This window comes from Pseudonaja textilis, chromosome 3 (assembly GCF_049901715.1).
Source record: "Pseudonaja textilis isolate UNSWEBS1 chromosome 3, rPseTex1.2, whole genome shotgun sequence".
Taxonomy (NCBI): Eukaryota; Metazoa; Chordata; class Lepidosauria; order Squamata; family Elapidae; genus Pseudonaja; species Pseudonaja textilis.
This window is the reverse complement of record NC_141992.1, coordinates 140,866,479-140,876,009: the sequence shown is the minus strand read 5'-3', so window position 1 is coordinate 140,876,009 and position 9,531 is coordinate 140,866,479. Positions and strand designations below refer to the sequence as shown.

Here is a 9,531-nt window from a genome sequence, read left to right as displayed (position 1 = left end):
CACAGTCATATGAACCTTTAAAGCCCTTTGAGGCTGGGTTAATTTTCAACCAGAGCAAAAGTCTATACCTTTAAATTCTACTTATCCAAAGAAAAATGTACTTTTTGGATGTACTAAAAGGTATGTTTAATTATTGATTATTTGTCTTCTATTTTTAATTCATGTAATTTTCCAAAATCAGCAATATAAAACTTCCAGGAAAATGTATTTTCAAATAGGATCAATATTTTCAATGCGTTCTGATCTATAAAGAGATTTGAATGATTACTTAGAATACTCATGCAATAATTGAGAAGTAACAAAAAAGTAGCAGTATTTTTGCTCTTTATCTGTACCTACATAATTTCTTTAACCTAATGAAATTGAGATCCAGTTAAGAAATGCATTGTGGTTCTAATGGACTTAGCATTTGGTATTTTAAAAAAATTGCATAAGCCCACCAGAGACAACTAACTATACTTGTACTTTATTAGTAGAAAATTTTAGTAGACTCATTCAACTGAATATGAATATATATTCAGTATATGATCAAGCCATAATCCAGCTGCATTTGGTTAAGAGAGAAAAGTTTAACAAATAACTTATTAAGTTACAGCTTGATTCAGAGTTCCCCATTACACTTTGCCCTTTTCTTATGAAAGATCTCTATGTTAATAGAAGTGAGAATACTGTAGCTTGAATTATTATATAGAATTTGGATAATTCAGAATGCACATTAAAGTTTGAATTTCAAGAGAGTTACCGATTCAGAAAAAAAGGCTTTTCTTTTCTTGATATGATATGTGCTCTACCTTTTTAAAATATTTGTTTAAAATACCAGATGTCTGATTTTTCTATTATTGTATAAGTAATTTCAACTGAAAGGAGTACTCTTGAAAATTAGGATAAATACATTTTTTCTCTTACAATTTAGTTTAAAATAGCTATTTTCTAGTTAAGACAATGCTGCCAAACTAGAAATAACCAATAGAAAAATTATTGGTTGGCCTTCAATTAAGAATTTCACTACAGAGAGATACTCAGTTTGATAAATAGGACAATAACCTCTCAAACTAGGATCTGTCTCTTCAAATCCTCATTCACTAGTAAAAGCTTCCTGGGTGAGCTGAGCCAGTCCCCATCTAGAGAGGTAAATTGGTTGTGAACCTAAATCAGAGGAAGGTATTCTCTAAATTCCAAAGTCCTTCACTGTTGGCTTCTTTGGAACTCTGGCTGGGAGATATTTAAAGATAATCTTCCCAAATTGTTCTTTGAAACAAGTAATGATTTCAGAAGCAAGCTAAACTGGATTATTTTCTGCAATGACTGATGCATTTAGCAAGGTATAATAATTTATATCTGCATTTAGCAACAGATGCATCTGATGCATTTAGCAACAAATAATTTATATTTGATGAGGTGGGAAAAGAGGAACAAAGAGTACCATTGATCATCATTGGCAAACTTGTGCTTTGAGTCAAGTGAAATGGAGAGAGAATTGAAAGAGGGGGAAGGGCAATTTTAAGTGCTATATCTGCAGCAATTTAGCAGCATTCTTATTTTTCTACCTGGTATGTTTGGGATGTGTATTTTTATACAATGTGTTAATTTCAATGAATGAGAATAAGTAAACGTCTTGATCTTCACATCGGTTAAAAAAAAAATCATTAGTTTTAATGGTGAAATCTCTCAAAAACTGTTAGAATGTTGTTATCAATGCACTTTTCTAAGATCAGTACATTAATAATTGTATACTGTTAGTATAGGTGTTATAAAGGTAATATCTATTGTTTTTGTTTAAATAGATTGTGGAAAAACAGGAGCTATCTTATACATTAATAAGCATCATCGGCAGTCCAGATGGAGTTTATGAAGACCATGTAGAGTTTCTGGAAAAACATCTTAAACTCGTCACCATGCATGAATATCTGAAAAACAAGCAAGTACTTAATGAAAAAAATCCAAGCAATATTTATGTGGGCCTATAAACCTGAGGCTACCAGGGATCTTCTAGAAGAGCTACCTAATTTAAAAGTCATTGCAGTCTTGGGTGTAGGAATAGATCACCTTGATTTAAAATTGATCTTCGGCTTTGATATAAAAGTAACTAATACGCCTTTTGCAGTGTCCAGTTCAACAGCTGATATAGGAATGGCTTTGACGCTAACTTCCGCTAGAAGGATTGTGGAAGGTACAATTTAAGTTTTGTTAATTTAATGACAGTACGATGGGGGAAGGGAGAGATTGAGGGCCCCTTAGTGCTGTCTGAGCTTGGTCAATTTCTGGCAGACATTTCATTACTGCAAGTAGGTAACATCATCATTTTGGGTAATGAAACGTCTACAAACTCAGAGAGCATCCAGGATCCCTCATTTCAACTCTGAGGAACAAATAATCTCCTTTATTGGGGGGAGGAGGGGAAGAAACTCTTTAAATCTTTTATGTTCCAATGTAATTGGTTTTCGTGGGTTCATATTGTTTCAAAAAGACACCCTTGTAGGTACAATATAACCAAGTATTTTGCCATTGTCTTTAACCCAGTTTGGTCTACATCTTAGAAACATTCTCATGATTCCCATCCAAGAACTAGCAAGGTTTGCCTCTGCTTAAGGATTATGTTGTGGTCTTTCAAGATATAGCAACCTGCTGAACTTATGAACTATCAGATCAATGGTCTCCAACCATTTGGACACCAGGGACCTGTTCTGTGGAGAGAGGTTTTTCCGTGGACCAGAGGGGTCGTGGTTTTGCGTGCTGCCCGCATCCTGGGTTTTTTTTCCCGACTTCCAATCCAGTGTACAGATTTACCCAGAGATCTGCCATCCTAGCTTCCAAACCCAGCAGAGTTAAATTTGACTCTAGTGATACCATAGACTGATTTTAATGCCATAATGCAATTCTGGAATATATAAAAACAAAGAGTGTGTTCTGAACAATCACTTTCTAATGCATTCAGCAGAGAATCTCTGTGCATCGTAGCTAGGATCATGAAGAAAGATTTCTAGGTTTCCTCCAAGGCAGTTGAGCCCTTGCTACAAATACCAGTAGCAGGAAGTGGTGTGGCACCCGCCCTCTGTTTAGAATGAGTAAGGTCGACATGCTTTGCTACAAAAGAGTAAGCCCTGCGCTGTTGATTATTGACTGATTTTGTACTACCATAATCCACTTCTTTTTGGTTTGTTTTTAAACATTTAGGTCATCAGATTGCAGTCCCCCTGACACTAAACATTTTAATATCGACTGGTTGGGATAAGAAATAACTGGTGCAATTCTAGGAATCATTGGAATGGGCTGGATTGATTACAAGGTGGCCCAAAGAGCTAAAGCTTTTGAGATGAAAATTTTAGATCATAACAGAAACCAAAGGTAACCAGCTCTTGATCATATATGCATAAAATTTATTTTCTTAACCTTTCTATTTTTATCTTTCTCTTATGCTCACTATGAATAACTCCATTTGACTCCCATTGCAGAGATACCTGTATAAAAAGTACTTTTTTCCTAAACTTTCCCAAATGTACATTTTAGATCCACAAATGAACATTGCAGGGAAAGGCATGCCTGCATCAACCAAATACACCAATAGGAGATAGACCAGGAAATCTCCAAACTTGATAACTTTAAGATTTGTGGACTTAAACATGGCTGGCTGAGGAATTCTGAGATTTGAAGTCCAGAAGTATTAAAGTTGCCAAATTTGGAGGCCCCTGAGCTAGACAAATTCCTGACCTGCTTCATTTTTACTCTACTTGCAAGTGAAACAATATATATTGTACATGTATCAAGATTTGTGTTGGGAGAAGATAGAAAAAAAGCATTTCAACATTGAAACAGATTAATATAGTATGTACCTAAATAGTATTGGTGCTGGTATGAGAATGGGAAGAAGGCTGTATCATGAGGAGATAGTTTTCAAGAATAGTTAGAATAGGCATTTTTGTAACAGGTTAGAGGCCTTGTGGATGTACTTATATGTTCAGATTGTCTTTGTTACTAGTTCTGTGGAGGTACGAAACATCAGTGGAAATATTGCTAGCGTTAATAATTAGAATTAAATGATTATGTCCTGCAGGTATGAAGCAGGTGAACAGGCTGTTGGTGCAGTTTATTGCCAAAAGATGGAAGATTTACTTCCACAAGCTGACTTTGTGATGTTGACCGTGAATCTGACCCCTCAGACATGCAAGTTGATTGGGAGAAAGGGACTAGAACTCATGAAGCCCACAGCCACTCTTATCAACATCTGTAGAGGTAGTATATATGATTTCAAATTCATTATAGCCACATTTTCCATAAAGTGAAAATCATTTATGACATGAGAGAAAGTAAGGAATTACAAATGAAATTCTGTCGGGAAAATTTAAGGCAGACTATAACTCAACTGCCTCATCTCTCAATTAAAGAGCTTGAGGTATTGTAATATTTTCAAATACCTGTACTGGATTAAACTTGTTCTTCCCAGTTCATGCGTCATCCCATTTTTAGAATTCCTGGGCAACCTTTCCCTAATTGCACATCTCCTTACTGCTCTAAAGAAAGTTCTCCTGATACTTAAATGGCCATTACAGGTAATCATGGACGTATGACCGCAATTGAGCCCAGAATTTATGTTGCTAAGTGAGATATTTGTTAAGTGAGTTTTGACCCATTTTTTACACTTTTCTTGCCACATTTGCTAAGTGAATCACTGCAGTTATTAAATTAATAACATGGTTGTTAAGTGAATCTGGCTTCTCTGTTGACTTTGCTTGTCAGAAGGTCACAAAAAGTGATCATGTGACGCCGGGACATTGCAACCATCATGAATATGAACTAATTGTCAAGCATCCAAATGTAAATCACATGAGCATAATGGTCATAAGGGTGAAGAATGGCCATAAGTCACTTTTTTCAGTGCTGTTGTAACTTCGAACAATCACTAAATGGACTGTTGTAAGTTGAGGACTACCTGTATCCATTTTACATTCAGGTTATTTTTCTTGCTATTTACTGCTCTTGGGCTTCTGATCTCCAGAGGTAAACCATACATGGGACATGGTAAATAAGGGACTATTTTCAGTTAACAAATCAGCAGAGATGCTGAAATGTTCGCTTTAATTTGTAAACGTTAGTCATTATCTAAAACACCTCCTTGAAATAATAGTCAACCTGAGAACTACAAATATCAATTAAAGACTCAAACGTACACATACAGCAGACAGGTTACAGTAAAGTATTTTCTTTAACATTTTTCTAAAATAAACACTCTTGCATTCCTTTCCCTTAGGTGGAATTATGCTTGCTTTCATTTCCTTTCCATTCCAAATTTCCTGAAATGTCAAATATTTTTTACATTCACAACTCCTTAACCATTCCTCTCCTGCCAAGAAAATTAATGTTTTAACAGTAAGAAGCTGAGGGGAATAGCACATTATTCAAGTTCTTCACTATAACAAGGAGTTGCTAATAGTTTTGGTTGCCCTTTTTCACATATTTTCCAAATTTACAATATTTGTGTGGTATGGTGTGTTAAGCAAAATAGAATTCATTATTTTGATCATAGTTGCTTCGTAGAGTTGTAGGAAGTCATAAAAGGATTTTTCCACTAGCCCGCAAATTAAGAACTTTTATTTTTCTTAATTTATTTTTCAAACTAAGTTATTGTATGTATTAACTGATTGATTCTTATAACCCCAAATCCAGGGGTGGGATTCTACAGGTTCGCACCTATTCGCTAGAACCGGTTGTTAACATTCTAAGCAGTTCGGAGAACCAGTTGTTAGTAGAAATTACTGGCCTAATCCTGTATGGAAGGCAGGAAGGAAACATTCTGGTGTTGCTTACAGAAACTGCCTCTCTGTTAAACCTTATTACATTCTTGGCAAGACTAGACTTCTTGTCTCAGGAACATCTCTGGAGTTTTTTCCCCCTCCTTTGCTGGTACTTTGATGGTGTGGAGTGACCATTCAAAGTTACAATGGCACTGAAAAAAGTGACTTATGATCATTTTTCACACTTACGACTGTTGCAGCATCCCCACAGTCATGAGAGGCCAGGCGAGGAGATGCGTGCCTCGATGTGAGTGATATGGAGTTGTCCACACCCAGCCAATAACATGACCACCAAGCCACGTCCACCCAGTCACATGACCACCAAGCCACGCCTACTGTCTAAGCCACGCCCACAGAACTGGTTGTTAAAAATTTTGAATCCCACCCTGCCCAAATCCCTTTTGTGATAAGATTCCATTAACTTAATGTTAGACCCCATTCATTCAAAATGCTCCTCAATAAAATATAAGGAATTTCTTTCTTTGTTTTCATCATGGTTGTCACCAGAAATGTCAATCTTTTAGTGTGAAAGTGGCATGTCACATCTAACAATGATTTACTGCTCTCATTCAGAGAAATGAATCTCCCTTTTTAGCTTGGTAAGTGGCATGTCTTGATAGAGCTAATAAAACCATTGTTCTCTTGTTTGCTTTAAATTCAGGTCAAGTTGATGATCAAGATGCACTCCTGAAGGCCCTCCAAACAAAAAGAATTAAGGCTGCTGCTTTGGATGTAACCTATCCAGAGCTACTACCAAGGTAAAAAAAAATATTCATTTGGAATTAATATGTCAGTGTGATTTTGGGGCTCTACTTATTCCTTCATTTTTGGCATTCTACCCCAAAATGACTCATCTCTGATTCATCTAGTCTGCAGGATTATTTAAGATAAAAGAGTTAACCACTGATGCCAAAGAAAACAAATGTTCTCTATTAATCAATAGAGTAATATATTTGACGAAATAGTATACTACTTTACTGATTGATGTATGTTGTTTATAAGTGACAACATGGATAGATTTTCTCTGTGAACATTATTATGATACAGTGACTTGATTTAAGTTCTCCAAATGTGAAATTAATCTGCAGCAGCAACGTAGCATTATTTTTTTAGCCATGATAAATAGACAACGATTATGGAGTTAACTCGGCAGAAGCTGTTCACTAAGCTTGGAATTCATACTCAAAGAATCATAGTGTTAAAAGGAAGCATATATATATAGGTAATCACGTTCAACCCCCTGCTTAATGGAAAAATTAAAACACTCCAAACCAATTAACATTGTAGGGAAAATGACAAGTATACACACAGAGAATTGCATTTAGATTTATAAATATTTAAACATTAGATTTATAGCTATTTATAGGTTTTAATTTCATTATGTGAATGCATCATTGCTCTAGTTACACTGAGAAGTTAGTTTTAAATGTTCCAAGACAAATGAAATATACCCCCAGAAAAAGGTCTTACAAATGCTTCGAACATTGGCTTCCTCTTCTGTGGAGCAACTCAAAACAACCTAAGGACCTAGAAGGACTGATTGCTCTTGCTGGCCACAGGAAAGCACAGGGAACTGAAATGGAAGTAGTAGGGAGTAAAAATTAAATGCTAAAGATCAATTATTTATTTTTATATTATTATGTCTGCCTTCAGAAGTTCAAGGATGTAACCTTGAACCCTTGAAACCTTCCTTTCTATTTTTCTCACAGCCACAGGGGTGGGATTCAAATTTTTTAACAACCGGTTCTGTGGGCATGGCTTAGTTGGTGGGCGTGGCTTGGTGGTCATGTTATTGTCTGGGCGTGGCCAACTCAATATCACATCGAGGCACACATCTCCTCACTTGGCCTCTCATGACTGTGGGGATGCTGCAACAGTCGTAAGTGTGAAAAATGGTCATAAGTCATTTTTTTCAGTGCCATTGTAACTTTGAATGGTCACTCCACACAAACAAAGTACCAGCAAAGGAGGGGGAAAAAACTCCAGAGATGTTCCAGAGATAGGAAGTCTAGTCCTGCCAAGAATGTAATAAGGGTTAATGGAAAGGCGGTTTCTGTAAGCAACACCAGAATGTTTCCTTCCTGCCTTCCTTACAGGATTAGGCCAGTAATTTCTTCTAACAACCGGTTCTCCAAACTGCTTAGAATGTTAACAACCGGTTCTAGCAAATAGGTGTGAACCTGTAGAATCCCACCCCTGCACAGCCACCACTGTATGAGAAGACTGGGCTAAGAATGATTGGCTCTCCATGGCTCAGGATAGACTGCTTTTTTCAAGACACATCCAGTTCGTTAGCTAAGCTTGTTTTTCTCAGTAGTTAAGCTTGCTGTACATATAGTATGCACAGTACTGTACCCATCTAACTGGGGGAATGTGAGGACATTAAAAATGGGTCAACTGATCCAGTCAACTAGCCATGAAAAAAATAGATTTATCCCTGTCCAAATCTATGTCCCAGTTCTTTACAATCAGTTGTATTGTGGGAACATCTAAACAGAGTCCACTGATACATGTTGGAATCCTCAACTCTCCGCTTCAGAACTCCCAATGCTTCCAGTGCAGAACTCACTTTTGCAAGATGGATTGGCTGCATGTTATGTTGCCTGCCAATACTCTCCTGCAAAGTGGCTTATGGGATAATAAACACTCCCCAGGAAAAATGGACAGGGTCCATGTATTCCCCATTATTGTACTTATGTGCTACCAGAAGCAGAAGTGAGGAGATGCTTGAATTAAGAAATGCCGAATATTAACAATCTGATTCTATTTTCTGAGAACTTTGAAAGACTAAACTATATAAATGCCCATATTCAGTTCAGTGCCATAAGTGTGGCGCATCAAGTTTAAAATAAATGGACAACTTTTCTCTCTCTCTTTTCCTTCAGAGATCATGCTTTATTGCATTTAAAGAATGTCATCACAACACCCCACATTGGATCTGCAACTTCACCAGCCCGCCGCCATATGATGGAAAGGATGGTTGAAACTGTTCTGGCAGCTGTAAATGGCCTCCCAGTCCCTCATGAAGTCCACGAGTAACATGTGCTTTGTTGGGATAAAGTATTTCTATATTTGTCTTTAAAGTTTATACCGGGAGTCTCCAAACTTGGCAACTCCAAAACTTATGGTTTTCAACTCCCAGAATTCCTCAGCCAGCCATGCTGACTGGGGAATTTTTGGAGTTGAAGTCCACAAGGCATAAAATTAACAAATTTGGAAACCCCTAGTTTATACCAAAGTAATGAATTTGATTTTGATTACCGATCAGGATTTAACTTCCTTGGGGAAAAAAATAAACATGCTTTTGGGTATGTTTTGTTCATGTTCGTTTATGTTGTTCCGTTTGTTCTACGAGCTTTGTTAAATGGAATGGAAAACAAACCTGAAAAGTAAAAATATCTGTCATTCCTTTTCACTGGATGCATCAGATGAGCGTCCTAGTTGTATGAATCAGTGTTTGAAGGGTTTGTTTTCAAATAAGGTTTACTGCTAAAGGTATCTGAGATATTTTGCCAAATATCATCTGTGGGATAGGCTATTACTCTGAAAATAGCAGCTGACTTAATGAAGATTAAATTTAAGCATTAAAATTAATAGGACTTATTCCCAAATATGTCAGTTTTGAAATAAGACTAATATATATGTGTAAATATATATGTGTAAATATGTATTCTAAAGGAGGACCCTGAGATAATTGATGTGGTTAGGACTCATATAGCATACCTGTGAGATTTGAGGGCAT

The 9,531-nt window shown here is 36.5% G+C and overlaps 1 pseudogene across 1 annotated transcript; it reads left to right on the top strand.

The window, feature by feature from the left end:
• Window positions 1–1,301: 1,301 nt before the first annotated feature.
• LOC113435405 (uncharacterized) lies at window positions 1,302–8,952 on the top strand (annotated as a pseudogene). Its single transcript, XR_015742988.1, has 6 exons — window positions 1,302–1,322; window positions 1,785–2,170; window positions 3,175–3,345; window positions 4,052–4,230; window positions 6,451–6,547; window positions 8,675–8,952. The product of XR_015742988.1 is annotated as an uncharacterized LOC113435405 (transcript).
• Window positions 8,953–9,531: the final 579 nt, after the last annotated feature.